This window comes from Sarcophilus harrisii, chromosome 1 (genome assembly GCF_902635505.1).
Source record: "Sarcophilus harrisii chromosome 1, mSarHar1.11, whole genome shotgun sequence".
NCBI lineage: Eukaryota > Metazoa > Chordata > Mammalia > Dasyuromorphia > Dasyuridae > Sarcophilus > Sarcophilus harrisii.
The window spans coordinates 268,813,262-268,839,306 of NC_045426.1; the positions used below are offsets into that span (position 1 = coordinate 268,813,262).

Below are 26,045 nucleotides of genomic sequence, written 5' to 3' on the forward strand. Positions count from 1 at the left end.
CATACCCTTTGATCCAGCAGTGCTACTACTGGGCTTATACCCCAAAGAGATACTAAAGAAGGGAAAGGGACCTGTATGTGCCAAAATGTTTGTGGCAGCCCTGTTTGTAGTGGCCAGAAGCTGGAAACTGAATGGATGCCCATCAGTTGGAGAATGGTTGGGTAAATTGTGATATATGAATGTTATGAAATATTATTGTTCTGTAAGAAATGACCAGCAGGATGAATACAGAGAAGCTTGGAGAGACTTACATGAACTAATGCTGAGTGAAATGAGCAGAACCAGGAGATCATTATACACTTCAACAATGATACTGTATGAGGATGTATTCTGATGGAAGTGGATTTCTTCAACAAAGAGAAGATCTAACTCAGTTTCAATTGATCAATGAAGGACAAAAGCAGCAACACCCAAAGAAAGAACACTGGGAAATGAAAGTAAACTGTTTGCATTTTTGTTTTTCTTCCCGGGTTATTTTTACCTTCTAAATCCAATTCTCCCTGAGCAACAAGAGAACTGTTCAGTTCTGCACACATATATTGTATCTAAGATATCTATTTAACATATTTAGGACTGCTTGCCATCTGGGGGAGGGAGTGGAGGGAAGGAGGGGAAAAATCAGAACAGAAGTGAGTGCAAGAGATAATGTTGTAAAAAATTACCCTGGCAATAAAAAGTTATTAAAAAAAATCCTCAAAAAAAAAAAAAAAAAAAAAAAAAACCTACCAGACTGGGAAGCATCCAAAGAAAGTTAAGATTTAAGTCTGCCCACCACATGAGCACATGAAGTAGAGAAAAGGAAAGACTATTTTCCCTGGATCTTCTTTTTCACTTCTATGGCCTGAAAGAGCTTAGAGTTTTTAATGCTAGATTTCAGAGATACGTCAGACCTATCATCAAACTATAGTGACCTTGAAGGATTCCAGGATTTCAAGCCCAGATGTGCAGCTAATCAGTCCATCAGGAAAAGCCCAAGAATCTGGGGTGCTTCAGGCTCTGGGAAATGTGGGGTTGGCCTTGGAACTTGATATTTTGCTGTATAAAAGCAAAGCTAAGCTGTGAACCCAATCCCCTCCCCAGACAATGAAATGGTACAGGAGGAGAATATGTGGCCAGGTGTTAGAGGAGGAGAATGTTTATTCTTGCTATACCTTTAGAGTAAATATTCCTTAGCATGAATTAATCCAACTGTTAAGTAGTTAAATTGAACTGTGGTACAGAAAAATCTACAATTGGGGGGATTTTATGGGGGAGAGGCTGAAAGACAAGGGTAAAATACAAAAGGAAAAAGGGCAAAGGGAAATAGCAGTGATCCTAAATACCTCCATAGGGGAGAGGTGGAATACCTGCCTTTCAGGCAGTAGGGGTCAGAGTTGTTGCTCTGTGTGCATCTATGTGTGTGTAAGCATGTGTGCATAGATGTATATGCGTGTATGTGTGTATATGTACGCCAGCTAGGTGGTGCAATAGATAGAATACTGGACCTGAAATCACGAAGGCTTAGCTTTATAAGCTCAAATCTAACTTCTACCGCCAGCCCTGAAGTCAGGAGGACTTGCGTTCAAATCTGGTCTCAGACACTTACCACTTCTTGGCTTTGTGACCTTGGGCAAGTCATTTAACCCAAGTGTCTCAGAAAAAAATAAAAATAAAAATCTAACTTCAGACACTTATAATTATATGACCCTGGGCAAGTCAGATAACCCTGTTTGCCTTAGTTCCTCATCTGTAAAATGAGCTGGAGAAAGAAATGGCAAGCCATTTGAATATCTTTGCCAAGAAAATCCCAAACGGGGTGACAAAGAGTCAGATATGATTGAAACAACTAACCAATATGTATAAACCTAGTTTCTTCCAAATCTGATCAAGAAAGCTTTAAAATGAAAAGGAATGGAAAGTGAGAAAATTGTCTGACCTACATATATCTGTCAAGTCTGATAACACATAGAGTTGTAGGTAAAACAACAGGAAGAAGAAAAGCAGCAGAGATCCTGAGTAAATCACAGAATCAAAGAAAGTAGCCATCAATAAAATCCATGTCCTCAGAAGTCAATGCACAAGTGTACAAAGTATAAGTTATAAGCAAGTTGAACTTAATAGAAGGAAGCAAATGCTCCCACACTCACATACACACACACACACAGTCTACCCTTATATACATCCCCAAGGTCTCAGAGCATACAAGCTCTGAAAGCATACAAAGAGGCTCAAGATCAGAAAGTTGGTCAACAAATGATTGATTGATTTGGGCTACAGCAATACCCATGAAAAGGTAGATAGCAGTCTAGAGAAAAAAGTACTATATTAAATAAAATCTTTTTTTTTTTAATGTTACGAAGGACACTTTCAAATTTTAAAACATCACCTTCCTACCTCCTAGCATCTTCTCATAAAGCATTTGGTAGGCAAACTCTTCTGATATAGCAGAAATCATGATTCTTTAAAAGTAAAGCATTTTGTTATTTGGAAGGAAGTCCCATAAGCAGGATTACACATGAGCAGAAATGTATTTGTCTGATTAAGCCATTACTACCCTAGTGAGAGCAAGGCTTTTTGGACTGACATGAAGAATGTTTAGCTCATAATGTATATAATTGCTGCACTGAACCCTCTCTCAGAGGATCATAAATTCAGTTGAAAGGCACCTTTGAGATCATCTAATACACCAGTTCTCAAAATGTGGTCCTGGAACCCCTGGAGATCTGCAAGACCCTTTCAGTGGTTCAAAACTATTTTCATGATAGTACAAAAACATTTGTATTTCTAATGTTGTGCACAGAAGTTCTTTGGGGGTGGTTCTCTGTTATTTTTAGGATATAAAGGGGTCCTGAAGCCAAAAAATTTAAAAACCAAAGATCTAGTCTAACCCTCTCATTTTAAAATAATAGCAAAAGAAGACTTATACAAAGTTTCACAGAAACATACCAGGAAAAAAACATACATGGAAATATAAAATCTCCAAAGGGCAATTGTTCCATAAGAGGTCTTGCCTGCATCTCTGTCTCTCTTTCTGTCTGTTTTTTTTCTGTGTCGCTCTGCCTCTCTCTCTTTTTTTCTTTTTCTTTTTCTTTCTATCTCTCTGTGTGTCTCTCCTCTATTTCAATCTCTCTCTCTATTTCTGTCTGTCTGTCTGTCTGTCTCCTCTCCCTGCTTCCTTTTCTCTCTCTCTCTCCCTCACTTTCTCTCCCCCTCCCTCTCTCTCTCCCTCCCTTTCTCCCTTTTTTCCTCTCTCCCTCCCTCACTTTCTCTCCCCCTCCCTCTCTCTCTCCCTCCCTTTCTCCCTTTTTTCCTCTCTCCCTCCCTCCCTCCTTCTCTCTCTCTCTCTCTCCCCCCTCTCCTTTCTCTCTCTCTCTCCCTCTTTCTCTCTCTCTCCTCTTCTCTCTCTCTTTCCCTCTCTCTCTCTCTCTCTCTCTCTCTCTCTCTCTCTCTCTCTCTCTCCTTTCTCCCTCTCTTTCTCTCTCTCCCATTCCCCATCCCTCTCTCTCCCATAACAGAAGTAGCCTTCTAAATCGTTCAGTCATATCTGAAGAACTGTTAATGAACAATCCTTTTATGCTCCTCTAGCCTCAAAGTAGAAAAAGGTCCTCATAAACTCTTGTCAACTGTAATATATTTGAATTGATTGCCAGTCTACAATAGATGGACCTGCAGGCATGGCACATTTAGCCTCAGTTCCTCTTTCCTGTTTGCTCTGCTCATCAATAGAGAGTCCTCCCCAGATATTGTGACAGACAAACAGGAAGTGTCCCCCTTGCACATCCCTTCCCCTATTACCCTGTTTTTTCTTTCTCCCATCTTCTACAGGGACAAGGAATGAGTGTATCCATTGTCCCAGGGTCCTGAATCCCAACTGGGCTTTTACCTTCCCCAGCCTCCACCATCAAAGTCAGGGAAGCTGGTACTGAGGCTGGGAATAAAGCAGAGAGCCCAATGACAGTTGGCATGGCAGGAGCAGCTAGTGAAAGATAAGTGGTAGTTACTACTATCAGAAGACTTGGGGCTTAAACAGCCAAGCACAGAATTCTCCCAAATTTCCAATCCTACAACCCTAATCCATATTTCATCCCCAAGCCATCAGAAAGTTTAGAAATAGTGCTTCTTAACCCTTATTTTTATATCATAGATCCCTTTGGTAGCCTGGTGAAGATAGTAGAGCCTTTCCAGAATAAGGTTTTTAAATATGTAAGATAAAATATTAAAAATTATAACAGAAATAAATTATATTGAAAAAAATCATCAGAAAATTAAAAAAAAAAAAAGACCGTCAACCCTAAGTCTAGCAAATAGAGTAGCCATTCATCACAAAGACATCAAGGGCTACTCAAGGTCCTGCTACCTGCCTTGCCTCCCAACCTTTCTCTCTACCTCATCACATATGATTGTTAGAACTCATATCCCACTGCTGCTTCCTAAAATCAGAAAAGATGACAATTTACTAAATTAATTACAATAACAACAATGATAACAAAAAACCTTCATTTATATAGAGATGATAGAGAGAGAGAGAGCTAGCTATGGTGGATGGCAATGAGTATATCATAATTTACTAACATAGTCATTCAGCCAACAATGCACTTTTCATTTGCATCTATCTAACTCTGTGAGACATCATTTTTCAGCAATGGTAGTCATTAAACCAAGGATACAAATAAACAGAACATGGAACCAGGTCTTCAAATCACTGCCTCAAAAATATCAAATCAAGATTTTTCCCAAAAATGAAGTATATTCAATTTCATTTCTCTCATTAAAATATTATTAGCTTAATGGTATCAAATATTATTAAATTAATGCTATTAAATATTGCTATTTAAATATTAGAGTTAAATACTGTTGTTGGGGCAGGTAAGTGGCACAATGGATAGAGTGCCTGGGCCTAATATCAGGAGGACTCATTTTTCAGATTCCAAATGTGTGATTATTAGCTGTGTGATCCTGGGCAAGTTACTTAACCCTATTTGCCTCAGTTCCTCATTTCTAAAATGAGTTTAAGAAGAAAATGGCAAATCACTCCATTCAAGAAAACCCTAAGTGGTATTACAAAGAGTTGGACACAACTAAAACAACTGAAAAAACTGTGTTAGATGGGGCAAGTAAGTGGAATGGTAGATAAAGCACTAGGCCTGGAATCAGATGTAGGTGAAAAATGACTGAACAACAAAAATTATTATTAGTTTAATGATCAAATGTTAGTGAAAAAGCAGATTTGTAACATTAAAAATACAAGTTAAAGTTATTTGTAATGGCTTAGTTAATCTTGATGTCATCTTTTTGCATTTCTATCTTATGTGTTTTAATTATGTGTGTAATATATTAATGCAATGATACATTTATAGAATTTATAAATACATATACATTTATTAGGGATGCATGTTCAAGAATTTCCATTGACAGAAACACATCATCCATTACAACTCAAAGCAGTAAGGCAAAAATTGGCCAGGCTCACACAACCAGCCAAAAATTGTGCTTCTGACTACATTTATTCTGCTTCCTAGTAGGAAAGAAATCAGGGAAAAGAAGAATGGGAACAAAGTACTCCAGGCCTTAGATTTATTTCTTTTACTTACTATGACTCCATAGTTCAACAGTCTCCTGGCTAACTAAACGGATAATACATGATATTTACTTACTCCTTATGGTTCACAAAGCACCTTCCACATATTATCTCAATTGATGTTTACAACACTGCTAGGTAGTAATGGAAATATTATTATTCCCATTTTACAAATGAAAAAATCCAAGATGCAATGACTTAACTAAGGTTAAACAGTTGGTAAATGAAATTTACACTCAAGTTTTATTCCACTTTTATATGACAACCTCTGGTTTTGAGCACTAAAAAGGGGAGTATCCACAACCTTGGCTATCAGAATTGGTGAGCTTGCTATAGGAGAGAAAAGATACAAACACAAGGGCCCTGATTTAGAAGCCGTGCATGCACATACACAGTAGGAGTCCATCATCTTTGCCTAATTGGAAGGGGTAGGGCACACAGTCCTATCTGGCTTCCATAGGCTGAGACTTTGAAGAACAGTCCTGTCTTGATAACATAATCTGACAGGCAGCAGCATCACTAAATGTACTGTATTTCCATATTCATATGTACATTATATTCTTTACTGCAAAAGTTCACCTGACATTGAGGGAATGAACTTCTTCCAAATGACCTCTATTCTCAACTGTGAGAATATTTAGAAATGTTTCATCTGATTTGTCACAGCAACATGGTGGGTAGAAGTGAGGGATAGGAGGGCTGGAGGAAGAAAAAGATTTCATTATAATGTGCATACCCTTTGACCCAGCAGTGCTACTACTGGGCTTATACCCCAAAGAGATACTAAAGAAAGGAAAGAGACCTGTATGTGCAAGAATGTTTGTGGTGAGCCTGTTGTAGTCGCTAGAAACTGGAAAATGAATGGATGCCCATCAATTGGAGAATGATTGGATAAATTGTGGTATATGAATGTTATAGAATACTATTGTTCTTTAAGAAATGACCAGCAGGAGAAATACAGAGAGGCTTGGAGAGACTTACATGAACTGATGCTAAGTGAAATGAGCAGAACCAGGAGATCATTATATACTTCAACAACGATACTGTATGAGGATGTATTCTGATGGAAGTGGATCTCTTTGACAAAGAGAAGATCTAACTCAGTTTCAATTGATCAATGATGGACAGAAGCAGCTACACTCAAAGAAAGAACATTGGGAAATGAATGTAAACGTTTGCATTTTTGTTTTTCTTCCCGGATTATTTTTACCTTCTGAATCCAATTCTTCCTGTGCAACAAGAGAACTGTTCGGTTCTGTACACATATATTGTATCTAGGATATACTGTGACATATTTAACATGTATAGGACTGCTTGCCATCGGGAGGAGGGGGTGGACAGATGGAGGGGAAAAGTCGGATCAGAAGTGAGTGCAAAGGGATAATGTTGTAAAAAATTACCCAGGCATGGGTACTGTCAATAAAAAGTTATAATTATTAAAAATAATAATAATAAAATAAAATATTTTTAAAAAACAAGGAATATCTTTTTTAAAAATGAATGTTGAAAACTGTCTTTACATGTAATTGGAAAAAATAAAATATTAAGTGAAAATAAATATTTCTGGTGTGAAAAGGGACTGCAGGTGAAAAAAAAGTTTAAGAAATCCTGACCTGATCTAGAGTATTTTCCTATATAAGCTTCCTTTAAATGAAAGTGATAATAATAGCACTTGCTTCTTAAAATTTTGTGAGGCTAAAATAAAATAACGTTTATAATAGCTCTTTGTAAAACTTAAAGCACTATACAAATGCTAGCTATTATGAAGGCCAACCTAGCTAAATAGGAAGGGGTTCATCACCATTTTGGTGGTAGTATTCCTTCCAATTCTGAGATTTCACAAACAAATATTTGTTTTGGCCACAGGATATGCCATGTGCTTTACTAAGATCTGTGGGAAGTAGAAAGGCCATTACATATATACATACATACACACATATATATGCATATATTTGTGCATGGATTTATAGGTATACATACATAGACACTGATGTATATATATATATAGGGCACTGAAAAATATAATAATTTGCTCATGGTCACATATCATGTGCTAACATATATATGTGTTACATTTATAAATGGATATGTTAGATAAGATATAGATATTTTTCAATCTATACACTCTATCACTTCTCTATCATGAGTCCTCTGGAATTGTAGGTAGGTAGTCATTGTGTTAATTAGTTCCTAAGTTTTTCATAATTGTTTGTATTTATAATATTGATATTATTGTGTTTTTCTAGTTCTGCTCACTTAATTTTGCATCATTTCATATATGTCACACCAGGTTTTTCTAGAACCCTCCCTTCATTTTGGCTTATAGCACAATAGTATTCCACTACAATCATATACCATAACTTGCTCAATCATCCTCCAATTGATGGGCATCTCCTCTGTTTCCAATTCTTTGTGACCACAAAGAGAATCAGCACCAAGTTTCTTAGCTTAGGAGTTATTTACACCAATGAAATCACAGGTCTAGTCTCTATCCCCACAGTTAACAAGGATTGCCAATTTTTTAAAAAAATGTACTTTGTGAGAAAACTAGAGAGACTGTCATTTAAAATTTTTTGGCTATTCAGAAAGCTACAAGATCTTTCTTTTTCCATTTTCTTCTTTTATTATTGAAATTTAACAATCATCAACATACAAACATTCCAAAAATCAAATTTAAAATTAAAAAGAAAATCATATATGTCACTCAACTTCTATTTCCATATATAATTTTATAGCATATATTAAATTTAACAAGGTAGTAACAAAATTGCCCAATTTGTTTATTCCCCATTCCAAGTTCTTTTTTTTTTTTTTTTTTTTTTTTTTTTGCTTTTTTGCTTCTGTTTATTTTTTAAATGATATTTATGTTCTTTTCACTGTAGAATCCTTGATGCTTTAAGGCTAATCTATTAACTGCATTCATTATACTTTAGATGTCTAAAAATCCTGAATATCCAAGATCTCTGGTTGATTGGCCATATGATATCTATATTTTAGCCAATTCTCTAGAAAGGTGTCAGTACAAATGAGCAGTGTTTCTGGGCAACAAAGATATCACTAGACAGCTCTCTTCATTTGTTCTCTTCCTCGTCAAAATTAACCTTCACATTTATAGTATAAGAATGAACATTCAAAATGCTCTTAAAGAGAGACTGCAAACTACAACATCTAACTACATACCTTTGTTCTGAGTATGAATGTGATTTTTATTTTTTAAACTAGAAATCAATATAACTCTAAATCAGTTTGTTCTTGTCAATCTACGGGCTAATCAAAATTTACTCTTTTCAAGCTCTCATAATTAGACAATGCTCAATTGATGTTTCAGATGAATAAAGCAAAGTTTCAAAGAAACCCAAATTAGTCTTAGAAAGGGAATAGCATGATGAAACACAAGACAATTTCCATCTCAAGAAGAGGTATTAAATTATATTTTTTATTATTCTACAGAGATTTATGTTCCCATTATTTCTCATGCCCATGTGAGATAAAAAGCAAATATAAATCTGCCTATTTCTGTACAGATTTCATAAACTGTATTAAAAATGTGATCATTTTGCTTATTCATTTTATAGTAATGTTTTCTTAACAACCAAAAGCACTTTTATTTAAAATTAATAAAACAGATGTTGGGCTATAAGTGACCTGGAAATCATCTTATATCTATACTTTTTCTTGTGACACATGAAGTTTCCATGAATGAGAGAATTGTCAGATTATTGAATCAATAAGGAATCAATATATTACTTGCTCTTGAGATTCAGTTATATCAGAATGTTCCAGCTGTGAACCTGGTAGCTTCTAATTCTGCTTCTTCTAACCTGCTTTCATGTCTTCATATGAATATAAACTGGAATGAATTTGGTTTGTTTGGTTTTTTACATCTCTCATAATTGAAGAGTACATATAGAGAAAGAGGCAGACAGAGAGAGAAATAGGGAGACTGAAAAAAATAGAGAGGTAAATATAAATGAGCATGAATGCATATTTTATATATATATTAAACATTTATAAACATATGTACACATATACATATATAAGCATGATAGACGATAGAAAGATAGATGGATAGATAGACATTTAGACATATATGTGAGACATGGTATAATAAAAAGTTCAAGCCTCACCTCTGACTCATACTGGTTGTGTGACACTAAGCAAATCATTTCTCAGTTCACTACCCCTCCTAATCCTTTAATTTCTTCCTCTCCTCCCCCAGCAACTCTAAATTGAGGTATAATTATCAATTTGTGTCATAAAAGGAATTTCTCCATACCTTTAAAAATTATAGGTCTTAGCAAAAATCTATGAATGAATCAAACTGGAAAAGTTTGTTTTTTGCCAATCTATGGGCCAAGTATACTCCTTTTGAACCTTCATAATTAGATTGTGTTTAATTGATGTCTCAGATGAATAAAGCAAAGTTTAAAAGAAACCTAGCTTAATCTCACAAAGAAAACAGCATTCTGCCTATATTTTTATAGGTTCATATATTCCACTTGGACTGGCTTTGTTTTAGACACAAAAATAGTCCACACTTTTTCCATGCAATATAATTTTAGCACCAAGGTAAATCAGAGTGGAATTTGTTGATGAGGGAGAAACACTTAAAAGTGTCAACAGAGCCTGTGCATTGCACAGGGACTACTGTGAAATGTGTAGGTTTGCAATTATGTGCTCTTTTTATATGGATGCCTGGCAGCCTTCTTTAGAAAATTATCAACTAGTACATTTTTCTTTTAATCAAGAAAGCAACTATTTCAATGATTGTCCTCTTGGAAAATTTGTCCTTATAAAGATGTACAGATTTTTCTTTAACATATCAGATATTTCTATAGTAATATCCCCCAATGATTAACAGCTTTCCATGTCACAGATATAACACTGTAAATAGACTGAAGTTCTGCACCAATAAAGAGAGAAGTTCTGGAAGCTGGCATGAGTTTCTCACCTCTGAATGAGATAAAAGTCTTATTAGCCTGCCCACAGGAATGTGCCAGAAGGGAAGAAGGAAAGTGGAGGTCTGAAGGTTAGTTAGGACTTGTGCCCAATAAATTCTCATTTGCTACCAGAGGGCATTCCTGCTGGCAAACAAGTAACATGGAAAAATACAGTGAGGTTAAACTACTAGCTTCCATCTTGCTCTAAGGGAAGACAAATACACAACTCTGATCAAAAGGTATGTCATTAGGCATATATTTTCCTGGAGTTCTTCTAAAACTTTCTCCTTTTTTTCTCAGTTAATATTCTTTATGGCTTAAAAATAATTTCTCAGACCTAAGAGCCTTGTTCTCTGAAGTGGCAACACAACAGAATAGATTGCTTATTCTGTTCTCAAGAAGAAATGGAACATGCTGAGATCATCTGAATTTCATTCCAGACTAACATGGGACCAGGGGCCAGTCTGTTGGGTTTTGCCTCTACAAGGACTCATATAGAAATGAAAACTTTAGTCCAATCACCAGATTCTGGCATTATGTAATCATATACTCTAGATGTTCGATTTTTTAAAATCAGAATGTATAAGCAGGCATCTTTAAATCCCCTAGATTCAAACCATTGACTTCAAGTATAAGATTAGAACAGAACGAAATAGTCAAAGATACTTACTTAGGTACAGCAGGGAGGTAAAGAAAGGAGGAGGAAGGGAACAAGCATTTATTAAGTACTCACTACATGTCAAGCACTATGCTAAGCTCTTATAGCATTTTAAAAGGTTTGAGAAACAATTTTAATTTAATGACTTTATTAGCAATATTAGCATTTTAAAAAAAGGGGTGGCTATTTGGTGGTCTCTCTCCTAGACCAAAGACCATCATGGTGTAAGGTATGTTCCCAAGGCTGGCAATCAATTCTAATTAGTTAAAATTAATAAGAGAATGAATATTACAATAAAGGGCTGGATCTGAACTTTGATTGTGTCATTTTCTTCTAAATTAATCCCAGCCAGAGGTAATCTATTCAAAAAATTTATTCCCACCAAAATCTGAATAGAACATAATGGCTGCCCCTCCTGAGTGGGGTCTGAATGGAAGAAAAGGTTAGCTTTACCTTCAGGGACTAAAGTGAGGATAAAGAAAAAGGGAGAAATCTGAATTTCACCAAATCAATGCTTAATAATAATAATCATTTTTCTTACTTTTTACAAATATTATCTCATAGCATGGAAGGCATACTAAACAAAGATAAAGCACTGGCTAAGATAGATAAGGTCCCTCTACTTCCCAGAGAGAAACTTTTCTGGTTATCTATATGTAATAACTTGGGCAGCTAGATGGTGCAGTGGATAAAGCACTGATCCTATAGTCAGGAGGACCTGAATTCAAATCCAGTCTCATTGTTAAGCCTTTTAACACTTACTAGCTGTGTGATCCTGGGCAATTCATTTAACTCCAATTGCCTTGCAAAAAAACAAACAAACAAGTTATGGATCTGTATGAGATAAGTCCCATAGTAGTGGGACATTCTGACTCCTCAAGGAATGGCATATTCCAAGTGTTTAAATAACTAGAATTGAGCATTAGTACCTCAGACAAATGAAGCTTTGATAACTTCTTTGACTTTTAGGGGAGAAAAAAAGCTTAGACCTACATGATGGAAACCTCAGTCAATAATGCTTCTATTATGCCCTCTAAATCTATTAAGAGTACAAGATGCATGATTCCAGTCTAATTATTTCCTCTTAGAACTCAGATTGTATGAGATCCACTAATCTTAAACTGGATGCAAATTAGCCGGATTAAACAAAGAATTTATCAGTTCTGTTATGGAAATAGTCACTTGACTATAAGATACTTTGAAAATTTTGAAGGAATGATAGGAACTAACTCAAGAAGTTGTTTTGGGGTATTAAAAAAAAATGGATATTCAATCAATGAAATAACCTTGAAATCTCAAGCACTAGTATCATGGTTTGTAGGAAGCCATTAACATATATTTAAAATTCCTATTTATCAATATAAGAACTTTACAGGGTTACTCAGAAAAAAAATGATATATAACTCAACATATTTAATCATTGAGCTCAGGCTGTAGACATTTAAACCACAACTCCTACCAAAAAGAATGCAGATTTTTTTTTTTAAATGACAGATTCTTTTATGCAAGGCAAAGATGGCTTTAATGAATGTCTTTAATGAATTGCATTACTTGAGGCAGGAATGGTATACTTTGAAGACTACCCTCATTTGGATGTGTTAGCAGTTCTGCATACAAATCACTGTTCATCCTCCGATGGAACTACATCTCCAAATTCTTCACTCTGGCTTCAGATTCATGTAAGTGGTATTCTGTGTTAGAGACCTATTGTACTTTCCAAGATTTATAAAGCTGATTTGGGTCTTGGGTAAAGTCCCTGCCCTTTATTGCAGTGATTTCTTTCTTCTATTATTAAAGAAACTGACAGTCTATATTTGTTACTCTTTCCTTGCTTCTAGGGACATTCGCCCACTGTATGTGTATCATTTACTGTATCTTTTGCACCGCTCAATTGCTCTATCCATTTTGGTCCTGGGAACCAGCCAGTTTGTTTCCAATTTATCTGAACCCAGAGCATGTGATCTTATGCCCCTGGTCTAAAAGAAATCAGGCAGTGGCTTGGAAAATTTAATTCGCTCTATTTCTCTTTTGTGTTGGAACTGTGTGCTTGTGGGAAGCTCAGAGGTGCTGACTAGGAGTCAAGGAGATCCAAGCATCTACTGTTATTTTCCCCAAGATGTCTTTTTCTTTTCCCTTTATTGATTGTTTCTGTGACCCATAAAAATGGGGAGGGAGAGAGTAAGCATATGGCTGTGGTGTGTATTTGTTTTATTGTTCAGGTGGTCTGAAGAATGAGTGGATAGCCAATAGCAAACTTGGGGCCAATAGCTTCTAAAAATCTTAACTCAGAAGCACAGTAAAGTGGCTTGGAGAGTTACAGAGGGAGTCCTGAAAAAAAAGGGGGGGGATAGAAGTATGGTATGATGGAAAAAAAAAAAAAGCTGACTCTAGGATGAGGTGATTGTGTGTGACAATGACAAGGTACCTGGGGTCTCAGTTTCCTCATCTGTAAAATGAACATGATACTGAAGTAAACACTTCCCAAAACTGTTATGAGGAAAGTGCTTTGTAAACTTTTTCAAAACAGAATTATATAAATATGAGTTTAAGAAACACTGAGTCAGGAGCATGAATTCAAATTCTGGCTTTGATATATATAGTACTTATATGAACTTAGGCAGGTTCCTCACATATACAATTGAGAAACTGGATCATTTTTAAATCTATAATTCTATAAGGAAGCCTAGAGACCCTCTGACTCCCCAGTATCTAAAAAACAACCCAGTATTCTCCTCTCCTTCCTTAGCCATCTCACTGACCTGACTTTTCCTACTAAGTCCAAACACTTACATATCCCTAGAACCAACATTTTGAAGATGGAGCCCTAAAATAGGGGGTTATTAATGCAATCAAGGAAACTGAATGCACAAACACACCAATTACAGATTCCCCTGAGTTAACAAGTACCTCTTGAAATTCAAATATCCTTGCATGGGCTAAATCACCTTAGTGTGAATTACTTTTATCAGATTACTCTCTTCTAACTCACTGTGTCCTTTCCTGTCAGCACCCTATCTCCCTTTCAGTTCTCCCTCATGTTCAGTACTCTTGTGCTTTTCTTTGACCACCCAGGAGCACCTAGAGGAATACCTAAATTCTCAACATTTGGGGGATCACAGACCCTTTGGGCAGTCTAGTGAAATCTGTGGGTTCCTCAGAAAAATGTTTTTAAAACCAAGGAAAAATTAGAGGTATATAAAAATGAAGATGCATTTTTCCTCATGCACGTTCAAAGACTCTATATCTATTAATAGACCTTGGGAGAAATGAGAAGGAAGAGAGTGATTTGTAGACTTCAGATTTAAGAAATGTCTACCTAGAACAACTCTCATCGGAATTTGATCCCATGTTCCCGATGCTTCCTTCCCCATTCTTCAACAAAACCTACTCATCCTATGCCTCAATCCTTAAGAATCTAGTTCTATCAATTCAACAAGCATTTAGTGTCCCCTCTGTAAGAAGTGGTATGGTATAACAGGTAGAGAGCATCCTGGATTCAAGCTGCATCTCTGACACAGGCTTACTGTATGATGCTGAGTCACTTAAAAATACGGATATCCCAAACAACTCTCTAATACTATAAAATAATTTAATATTATATTAGAATATAGAATAATTGATGATCTGCATTGATACAAGAAGTTTTCTTACCTGGAAGCTACCTACAGAGATGGAATCAGAAATCCAGGTCAAAGAAACAAAGACCTTTTTGCTGCTATTTTAGCACCTGCCCTTGAGGAACACACATATCTTCAGGAGATAAACAATATATATGTGTGTACAGATAAATACACACACACACACACACACACACACACACACATGATTGTAAACTTCCCAAAGGCAGGGATTATTTTTAACCTTTTTTTTTTAATCCCAACTTGGTACAATAGCTGGTACATTGTAGGGCTTTTTACTACACATACTACACATACTGATGACATTAATCAATGCCTATTTACTACACATACACACAGAGATACATACATACATTTATACTTGTATATATTATATGTATGCATAAATAGATGTATTTACTTTGATCAGATTATACATATCTTCATATGTACTTATATTTATATTACATATTTTATCTATATATACTTATACTCTCATTTATATGCATATATAAAATGACTATTGACTAAATATATATATGCATAAATACGTGTGTATGTATATATATATATATATATATATATATATATATATGTATATTTATTTGTATATGTGTGTCAATGGTAACTTTTTGGAAAAAATTCTTCCTTACCTATATAGCTCCCTAGGTCAGTGAAATCAAAGACCTGATCAAAACCACAAAAAAAAAGAATCAAGGATAACTCCAAATTTCAAACTTGGAAGGGTGATGGTACCCTGCACAGAAATAAAGTATTTTATTTATCCTCCTCATTCCTCCCAAGGCCCATTGATAGCTGTCATAGAGTCTTTGAATGGTCATGGGAAGATAATATGTTCTGTTTGGGGTATAATGAATTTAAGATGCCTATAAGTCATTTAATGTGCAGCATATCTTCTGGGCTATTTTCCAAAGTCCACTCTTTGATAATTGCCCAAAAAAGTCACTGCTTCATGTTCTAAGCCAGCAGGGGTCTTCAAATTTGTAAAATAGGGGGCCAGTTCACTGTCCCTCAGACTGTTGGAGGGCCAGACTACAGTAAAAACAAAACCTTTGTTTTGTGGGCCTTTAAATAAAGAAACTTCAGAGCCCTGGGTGAGGGAGATAATCGTCCTCAGCTGTTGCATCTGGCCTGCGGGCCATAGTTTGAGGACCCCTATAAAGTGTCCTGTACTTCACAAGCCTTCACCATTGTGCTTCCCATTAATTAATTAAACAATAATCCAGTAGACTTAATTAGCACTTAGCAGAGGGATTTGTTCAGAATAATAGTAATAAAGCATTACAAGAACAGTAGTTATAAGATATTTCACCCAGCCATAGAGCTCACTCTCCCACAAATATCTACAGCATTCATGAGAAGCATGACCCCAAACTTAGAGCACAATGGTTTTGAGGGACAAATATAGGATTCACATGTATCAAAGACAACTCACAACTATTGGTGGTATAGTTTCTCTTTGTAAAATCCTCATTCTGGGTACTCTGGGTTGCTCTTTTCAATTTAACTCTCCCTTGTCAAGGGTCATACTCCTTAAGCTGTCACTTTCTGGAGGCTACTTCTCTTTATCTGTCTGTAATTGGATTTTTTCCTCTACTCCACACCATGTACAATATCTCCTAGTAATCTAATAGCTTCCCTAAAATCCATGTAACATATGTGGAAGGGGGAGGAGAAATAAATCTCTTCCCCCCCATTCACTTCCACAGGCAGCTCCTATAATCTCTCCTACTGTCTGCTTTGAGCTCTTCAGGTCTTGTCTATTTAAAGTCTCCTTTTTGACTTAATTAGAAAGGTGTTCAGACTTGATAAAGGAATCACAACTTAGACACAACTTTTGCAGTTAGTTTAACACCTAATTAACACCTTATGATTATATTCTTGTCCCTCTATAACTAAATCAACTAAGCTGTGAGTGTGTGTGTGTGTGTGTGTGTGTGTGTGTGTGTGTGTATCTGTGTGTATTTAATGGGGAGAATAACTGACATCTTCCCTTATGAGTAAATACATCCATGAGAGAACCAAAGGTATGAGACTAGAACTCAGGAGAAAGATGGAGGTTGTATATACAGATGTGAGAGAGAGTCAGCTGAATAAAGATTTTAGCTGAACCATGGGAGTTGATGAAATCAGTATATAATCATGGCTCATAATGACTTAGTACCTTAATCCCACTTCCCTAACCTCCAGAATATATATTTGCTTTTTTCATAAGGGCATTTAATGCCATAATAATTATGTATAACAAATGCATAATAAATAATTGTTGAATGAATATTTCAAAAGAGTGAGAAGTTTAGGTATTGTACATCTATTTTGGGAGCGTCACAAAGGTCTTTTCAAATCATAACCACATCAGTTATTTCTTATTCCACTAATTCATAGGGCCAGGTTTTGGTGGAAGACGAGCAATGTTAGTAAGTGATTAGTAATAAAAAAAAATCAAATAGGATGCAGAGACATTTTTATTTTAGCTTGGAATCCAAATTTTGTACATGCTGTAGCTGGGGAAGAAAATTTGATTTCTAGTCTTAATAAAGTGTTATCTGGTGCAATAGAAGCCACTGAGCAGACTGCCCTTTGTCCCAGCATTTGTGAAGCCAGATTGAAATTTACATATGAAGTATTGAAGTCTCACAAAGGAGGGCAGTCTTAGGTCTGCATTAATAATAGATGAGACACTGAATACATTGCACAGAAACCCCAGGCTGCATAACACTGCTTCCTCCCTGCCTCCCATACAGCAGCCACAACCAGAGCGTTGGTGAGCAAAGAGAAAATAGAAACAATCCTCTGAGAAAAGGAGGACTGCCTGGAAGAAGAAATAGAACCAAAAAATATTGTCAGGAAAGGTTCTAACCAAATACAGCTTGCATAAAAGAATACTGATGGGAATGTCCATCACCCATCCTACTGGCAATGAATTTCCCATGGGAGAAAGCCCAGGTTAGAGACAAGGGCCTAAAAGCTGAAGCCTCCTTAGTTCCATTCCTGGCATTTTCAATGGCTTCTTGTGCAAGATATAGGAATACTGAAACTTCTGAACTTACCTGTCTGAGAAATAAAGAAAATCTGAATGCAGTCTCTTTTTCAGAGGACAACTGAGTAAATCAACAACATCTCCTAAAAAAAAAATAAAAATAATTTTTAAAAAGTGAAAGAGCTCTTGACAGCCTCATCTACTTTGATCATAGATTTAGACATAGAAAGAGCCTTAGAAGTCATCTGGTTCAACCCCATCATTTTATAAATGGGGAAAATAAAAATACTAAGTGCAATCAAGGTCATACGGGAAGCAATGTTGTTTTGTTGAGTCATTTTTTTCAGTTGTGTCCAATTCTGCACAACCCCATTTCTTTTATTTTGCAAAGATTCTAGAGTAGTTTATCATTTCATATCAGCTCATTTTACAGTTGAGAAAACTGAGCCAAATAGGATGAAGTGACTTGCCCAGAATCATACAGCTACTAAGTGTCTGAGGTCACATTTGAACTCAGGAAGATAAGTCTTCCATTGGATTATACTATCTCTCCTTCTGGAATAGAAGAATTGAACATTAGGAAAATTATAAGGTAGGTAATCTGTGTTGCAAGTATCTACAACTCATATATGTGTGTGGTTATTTATGGTTTTGAGAGTACTTTCACATACATTATATCAGCTGATTGTTAGAAGAATTCTGTGGGATAGGCAAATTAGGTACTACTGTCCCCATTTTACAGAATTCTTGTAGCTCAAAAAGGTTAAGTAATTTATATTCAAGGTCACACAACTGAAATACAATGAAGCTGGACCTGGAATCAAGGTCATTAGACTCAGCATCCAAAACTCTTTTTATTGCACACCACTTCTCTCTCACTTGTTCTTCACCACTTCCTCCGCACCAGTGCTCACTGTGCTCTTGGTGTAATAAAGCACCCTTTTGCCCTCACTTCCTCCTGGACAGAATTTCATTAACCTAACCTCTTAAACTCATAAAGTCCATTCTGAGAATAGATAATGGTATTAACTATTCTGAGTAACATCTCCTCAGGATCCAGCATTCTGCTAGATGGTTGAGAGGCTAATAGATTTTTCAAGGATGGGCTGACATTACCATCACTTCTCCATCACCTTCTTAAATCTAAACAATCAATAGAACAATAAATCAAGCCCTGATTTATAGCACTTGGTGATTTATGAGGTATAAGTGATTACACTGAAAATTTAACAATCAGCTCTCTGGAGCATGTACCGACTGGTTCCAACACAATGCTGACTTTGTTCTGGGAAAAAAACAAAAACAAAAAAACCTTCTTTTCCAATTTCAATATACACTACTCAGCTTTTAACTTTAATCACCTCTCCTCTGAACTCTTATCATAATCTATCTCTGTACCTCCAGTGTTTCTGCTCTATAATCCTTCCTTCACACAAAAACTGAAGTAATCTTTTTTTCCCCTATGACCCATTTCTCCCAAGCTGTAAATACAAGGATTGTTCCTCCTAATCCAAACCCACTGCTAATCATCCCCAGTAGTTTTAACCTGGTTCATTTCTAACCTAGGTCTGCTAGGCCCTTCCCTAAACAACTGGTGGCTCCGCTTTCCAAGGGCTCACCACATTGATGGCAAGCTTACTATGAACACTTGATCAGCATCTACTGCAGCTAAGGACTCTCAAACTCCAGAGAGCCACAAGTCAGCTTTCCCAGCCGACCTCAGAAATTACAGGTAAGGACTACTATAGCAACCAAGATAATCCTTCAAATGGAGGGTTTAAACTCAGCAACTTTCCAGCTCAAAAATTTTCAATAATTGCCCATGGCTGTAGATTGTGGGATCTAGCTCCAATATATCTTTCTATTTTCATTCTTGCACACTCGACATTTTAAGTTCCCTTTACAAACTATACAATTCACCATTCTTCTCTTGCTTTCTTTCCTTTGCTAACACTAGCCCTCAGGACTGAAATACATGCCCCCCATCATCAACCTTCTTTCTCTTCAAGGGCTTTTGGGGCTTATTTAGTCCATTTAGCATTCCCAGATGAGCCCAACTACAAGCAATCTCACCTTTCACATCTTCATCTAGCACTTTGTCTCAGCTTCTCCTTTGTACTTAAAATATTCTGCCTCATATGATAGTTGTTTATGTACAATTTTTGCCTCTCCTAATAGATTGTAAGTTCCTTAAAAGAAGGAATTGTATGATTTTATGTCATTTTTGCATTCCTATCTATTCAACAGAGCATCTTAAGAGTAGGTACTGAGTAAATGTTTGTTGGAACCTAAACTAATTCTTGCTAATGCATTAATTATAAGTTAATATGTTGCAGCTTCCCCAGAGGAAAAAAATATAAAAATGTGTTCCTTCTCTTTCTTGAAGAAATTGGAATTATGAATGTGTAGTACTATCCATATTGTTGAACTTGGTTGATGTTAGAGCAATGAAGGGATTACACACATACACATATGCAAAAATAAACACATGAGAAATTATAAAGAGAAAAAGTTTTCCATAGGTACCCATAAAAATACAGAATATCAAAAACAAGATCCCAGAATTCATGAAAAAGAATACTGGCATAGTCTTGGCTCTGACATTAATTTATTACATAAGTAAGCAGCTCACCACGCCTTTCTTCTTTTCTAAAAGGACGGAGTTGAACAAGAAAGCTCTAAACCTCCACATTCTTCCTAAATTTAGAAATGCCCAATGCGAAAAGTAAATTCAGTAAGGATTCTCATAATGTAAAGATAGCAGGGTTGAAAGAAAGCAAATAAAGAGATCTACTTTTTTTGGATGAGGAGGAATTAAGAACCAGGGATTAATATTAGACCTGTGGTTTATTAGAAATGATGAGCAGGATGCCATCAGGAAAAACCTGGAAAGTCCTCCATGAGCTCATGCAAAGTGAAATGTACTGTGTACAAAGTAATAGCAATGTTGTGAGATGATTAAATGTGAACGACGTTGCTAGTCTCAGAAATACAACTATCCAAGACCTCTCTGAAGGATTTATGATGAAAAATGTCATCCAAACCCAGAGAAAGAATTTATTGTGTCTGAATACAAATTGAAGCATTTTTTTTCTTTATTTTTCTAGAGGGTTTTTTGGAGGGAGGAGAGATCTATGTTTTCTTTCATAATATGACTTTTATAGAAATGTTTTGTACAACTTCACATGTGCCTTCTCCATGGGGGGAGGAGAATGGGGTAGGAAGAAGGAGGAGAATCTGGAACTCAAAATTTTTTTTTTTTAATGTAAAAAATTGTCTTTTACATGTAACTGGGCAAAATAAAATATAATGAATACCAAAAAATACAAAGAACTCCCTAGTGAGGAAAAATCCCTCCATCAATACCTTCTCTGAAACTTGTCCCCTTAGAGAGGACAAGAGGTACTTAGGAAAAGGTCATTTTTCTATTGCATGGTCACAGAGAGAGCTGCAGAATCCTGCCAAAGGTAAATTTCAAAAAGTAAAAGGCCCAAGGTGTTTCTTAATTCTGGGTATTGCAAAGAACAGAATGGAAAAGTATGTGCTTCATACAGCAAAAGAGTTTGCAGTCCCAGACATCACAGTTTGCATTGTCTCTTTTTTAATATGTGCAGTTGACATAAATCCTCTATATATTACTCAGAGAATGAATGGCTCAATGGGATGTTCCCCTCATCATTTTTATGATGAGCAATGATTTATTCATGCATCCATGCCAGCTACATTTCCATTTCTATTCCACAGGTCCTAAATAAAAGTTTGGATATTCCCTTCCTTAGCCATGCTTTTGTTCTCTCTTGTACTCACTATCCATTGGACCACCGCTGCCTAATCAAGAGGATGCTGTGGAACAGAATATAAACAAAGACAATCTCAGAATTTGAAAGGACCTTAGAAATCATCCTATCCCAAAAACAAAAGCTAGGAGAAAGGAATGATTTGCCCAAGATTGGCCATGTGAGCTAGTGATGAAGCTAGAAGTAAGATGATATAATCCCAGATGAAGAGCTGAAAGGGACCTTAAAGTGCTTGCTCAACTCTCTCATTTTATAGATAAAGAAACTAAGATCCAGGGCACTAGATGGAAAGTCAGGAAGAAAAGAATTCAAAGCCTACCTCAGGCATCTACCAGTTATTTACAATGACTACAATGAAGTAGGAAGTACTTCTAAGTGCTAATTGATTAGCTGGTCCTGGGCAAGCCATTTAAATGGTCTCAGTTTCAAGTTTCCTGATCTATAAAATGGGGATAATAAGAGCAAGATCACACAGAGAGTAAATAACAAAGCTAGGATTTACTAAGGTGCTATGACTCCAAGATTGCCATATACAAGAACCTAGATCTCCTGAGTTCTAACATGGCCCTCCTTTCTCAATGGGGATTTGGGGATGGAGAGGAAGGGAGAGAAACTGGAACTCAAAGATTTAAAAACAAATGTAAAAGTTGTTTTACATGTAACTGGGGAAAATAAAATATTAAAGTCTAACGTGGCCCTCCTTTTCCTCTCCTATGTTTCTTCTCTAACTGGTTGACATTTAACTGTTTTTCAGTTGTGTGCAACTCTTCCTGGCTTTCCTGGCAAAGATGCTTGAAGTAGTTTGCCATTTCCTTCTGCAGCTCATTTTACAGATGAAGAAACTGAGACAAAAAAGATTTAACTGATTTGTCCAGAGTCACACAGTTAGTAAGTGTTTCAGGAAGATGACTCTTCCTAACTCCAAGCCTGGTGCTTTTATCCATTGTTCCACCTTCAACGGGTTAGACTCCAATAAATATTTATTGGATAGATGGAGAGATGACAGATAATAGAGTATGAGTCTTTGGTTATGGCTCAAGAAGGCTGTGAGAAATAAGACCAAAGGTCAAGGGATTCTGGGTAGGAAGCAACATAGATTGTAAGGGCAGAAGCTAAGAGATAAAGAATAAAGCTAAAGAACAAAGAATGGCTCTCTAAGTGAGGGAAGACTATTCTCCTAGGGGCCAGTAGGAAAGGTAGGGGGAGGGAGGAGAAAAGTATGGGCAAGTCCTGCCATTTCTCTTGTCTTAAAGGTCATTCATTCAACTACTCATCTGGCTGACACTCTCTCTTAGACATCACAAAACACCACAGTTTTCACAGTACAGAGAAAATGTGTCACAAAAGATTAGATTGCTAAGATAGTCATCATATCATTTTACTCCTCCTCAAATTGGCTATTTCAACGGGATAGATGTGTATCTAAGTCTCTTTTGAAGACAAAGAATATAATTGTTAAATATCAATTTGATTCCAAGTCTTGGTAGCCAGTTTTCTTTCTGTCTTCCAACTTATTATGGCTCTTACTAGTAGCATAGGAAACAAACTTTCAGAGTACAGTGCCTTGGAAATATGTTGGATTTAAAGACAAAGCAGTTGGGTCTGCCATTTACTACTTGTATGATCTTGGGCAAATTCTAAACCTCAGTATTCTCTTCTATAAAATGAGAGATTTGGATTCAAGAGCTTCTAAGGGCTCTTTCAGCTTTAAATCTTGTGAGATTTAAGACTTGTGAGAATAATAGTAATAATAAAAAGTGCAGTACTTAACAGAGATGATACATCAAAAATATTTTTGATCCATTATCCCCTTTAATTCCTGTAAATTACATGAGATACAAATTGTTCTCCCTAGTTGACAGATAAGGAAGTAAGAAGAGGAAGACTATTTGAAAAGAGATAGTGTAACCCCATCTGAAAGATCTGTGGAAAGTACTTATTTGGTAGAAGAGGATGGGAGAAAGGAACCTGTCTTCCAAGTATACTTCATACATATTTTGTCTCAAAAAGAGTCAGTCTCCTTTGATAGGAAATCATCTTTTTCTTCCCTAAGAATCTGTCTTTGAGGGGGGTTTTCTTCAAAGGACAAACAGAAAATCTAGGACTTAATCTTCTGCCTTACAAGGACATAAATTCTCCTTGCTAGCTTTCTCTTCCTCCTCCCCAGAGTTGCAGAGTATTCTTGGCCATTTATTATTCATCATTATTACTATGGCACATCCAGCCAACTAATTCAACATCTTGCAGTGACATCAATTTTTTTTCCCCTTAAATGCACAGCATGTTGGAATTTGACAAACCCAAGAGCGGCAGTCTCCATACCAATGTTATATTTCCCCAAACATGCATTATCTGTTTTTAAACTTTAATGGGCATCACAGAAATAATCAAAAGTCTCAGTATATCTCTGATCATTTAGTACTTTGCACGACAAATGAGGACATAAATGAAACTGTCTGCATCGTAAAGGGAAATATAAAAAGTCCAATTTGAAGGATCTACTAATCATCCTTGGGGACAACAAGAGAAAAAACTTCCTTCTGCTCTGGCCCTAATTTCTCAGAGAAAAACTCAGGGATTTCTTCAGCGACCATGGAAGTTGCAGTTCCCAGCAGCTCTTTCAAAACCCTGACCTTTTATAACCACATATATAGACAAATCTAGGACAACCTTTTGGGATCTGATCACCTGGTTGTCATGTAAACTGTGTCCCCTTTGATTTTGTGGGGAAGGGTGGTCCTGGATCTTATCTCTGGGAGGGGCCCCACCCTCCTGTTCATAGGGAAACTCCCAGATAAGCAATCTTCTCCTACAATTCAATTGGAGATCTTGGCCAGGGGCATAATCACCACCTTCTATTGAATTGAAAATTAGTCCCTCAAAATGCTCCCTGACTCAGGCAACAAAAATCCAATATAATCAAAGGCTGTGTGCCCAAACCTTTGCAAAAATCTGAACAGGATTTTGCCCACTAAGAAAGTTGTTTTCTTAGTGTAATAAACCCATTTTTTGCCACAAACCTCAGGCCCATATTCATTCGGTTTTGCAAATTCTTTCACAAAGCCTGTGACCATCCAGGGGACCCCATTGCTGTCAGGGGACTCTCAACCCTCATTTCTCATACCTCAACAGTTGTATCTTTCCTCATGTTCCTTCCTATGCTTACTGTCAGCACTCAGCTCTCTCTCCTGTCCCCTTGGTGCCCAGGGCTTCTCATTTCTGCAATGGGGAGCAATGCCCCACACTCTGAAGCCCTGTTTCTGTAATGTCAGAGAAACTGAGGCAAGATAGAAATTAGAGAGTTTTTTAATATTTTATTTGAGAGGGAGAGATTGTGCTAGGGGCAAAACAGGATCCATGTTGCCCCCAGGGCTGAATAAGTCTCAAAGTATCCAGCAAGGAGTGAAGAATTCCAGGGATTCTTTATAGGACTCCAGAGATCAGGAGAGACAAAGGCAGAGGGGGGTAGAGCACTGGTAAGCAGAAACTTTTCAGGAACAGACCATAAATTCGGTTCTGACAGGTTGGGGGTGAGGACCATAAATTCTGATAAATTGGGAGTGAAGAAGGTAGTCAAGCTAGAGACAAGAAGTCTGGAACAAGAGAGATAGAAGATGCCTTCTAGGTATCTGAGATGAGCCATCTGCTCCATGGAATGCTAATGATCAGGGATCCCAACTCTAATTTATATTAGTCCTAATGGTCAAGAAAAGGGAGGGACATAGCATACTAACTCAAGGAAATTGAGATATTATAATTCAGGGAAACTAATGCAGGGAAGCTGAGGTATTATAATTCAGGGAAACTGAGGCAGAACAATTCAAGGAAACTGTGGCAAAACATCTCCCTTTTTCTTTTCATTTTCTCCACCACCAACATCAAAATTTACCTGCCCTATGTCCCAAAGAAGACTGTTAGCTCTCTATTAGATAATCTGATAAATTGATTTGTGTCAATCAATGAATATTTACTAAGCACATGCCTATGCTGGAGATATAAAGAAAGACAACATGGTCTTTGACTTCAAGGACTACAACATTCTAATGAAGAAACAATAATCCTAAATATGTGTGAGCGATATGATTTTTTTCTTTTTGAATTGATTTTTCTTTCACAAATATGGAAATATGTTTTAAAGAATTGCACATATTTAACCTATAGCAGATTGTTTGCTGTTTTGGGGAGTGGGGAGGGAAAGGAAGGAAGGAGAAAAAAACTGGAACACAAAGTTTTACAAAAATGAATGTTGAAAACTATCTTTACATGTATTTGGAAAAAAAGAAAATGCTATTTTTTAAAAAAAGCAAAATTATTTTTTAAAAGTGTGAGTGTGTATGTGTGTTGCATGTGTGTGTGTATAAAAAAAATGTAGATGGGAAATTGATCAAATTATCTAAAAGAAATAATAAATGAATATGATAGGGGCTGGATCTTTGATTCCAAGTTAAGGAAATTCCTTCCTTCAATGCAGGGAA

General features: G+C 36.4%; 1 long non-coding RNA gene across 1 annotated transcript; it reads left to right on the forward strand.

Moving 5' to 3' along the window:
• The first annotated feature begins 10,651 nt into the window (after positions 1-10,651).
• On the forward strand, positions 10,652-19,499 carry LOC116421064. Its single transcript, XR_004231383.1, has 3 exons — positions 10,652-10,736; positions 12,716-12,834; positions 19,340-19,499. It is a non-coding gene; the product is annotated as an uncharacterized LOC116421064 (long non-coding RNA).
• Positions 19,500-26,045: the final 6,546 nt, after the last annotated feature.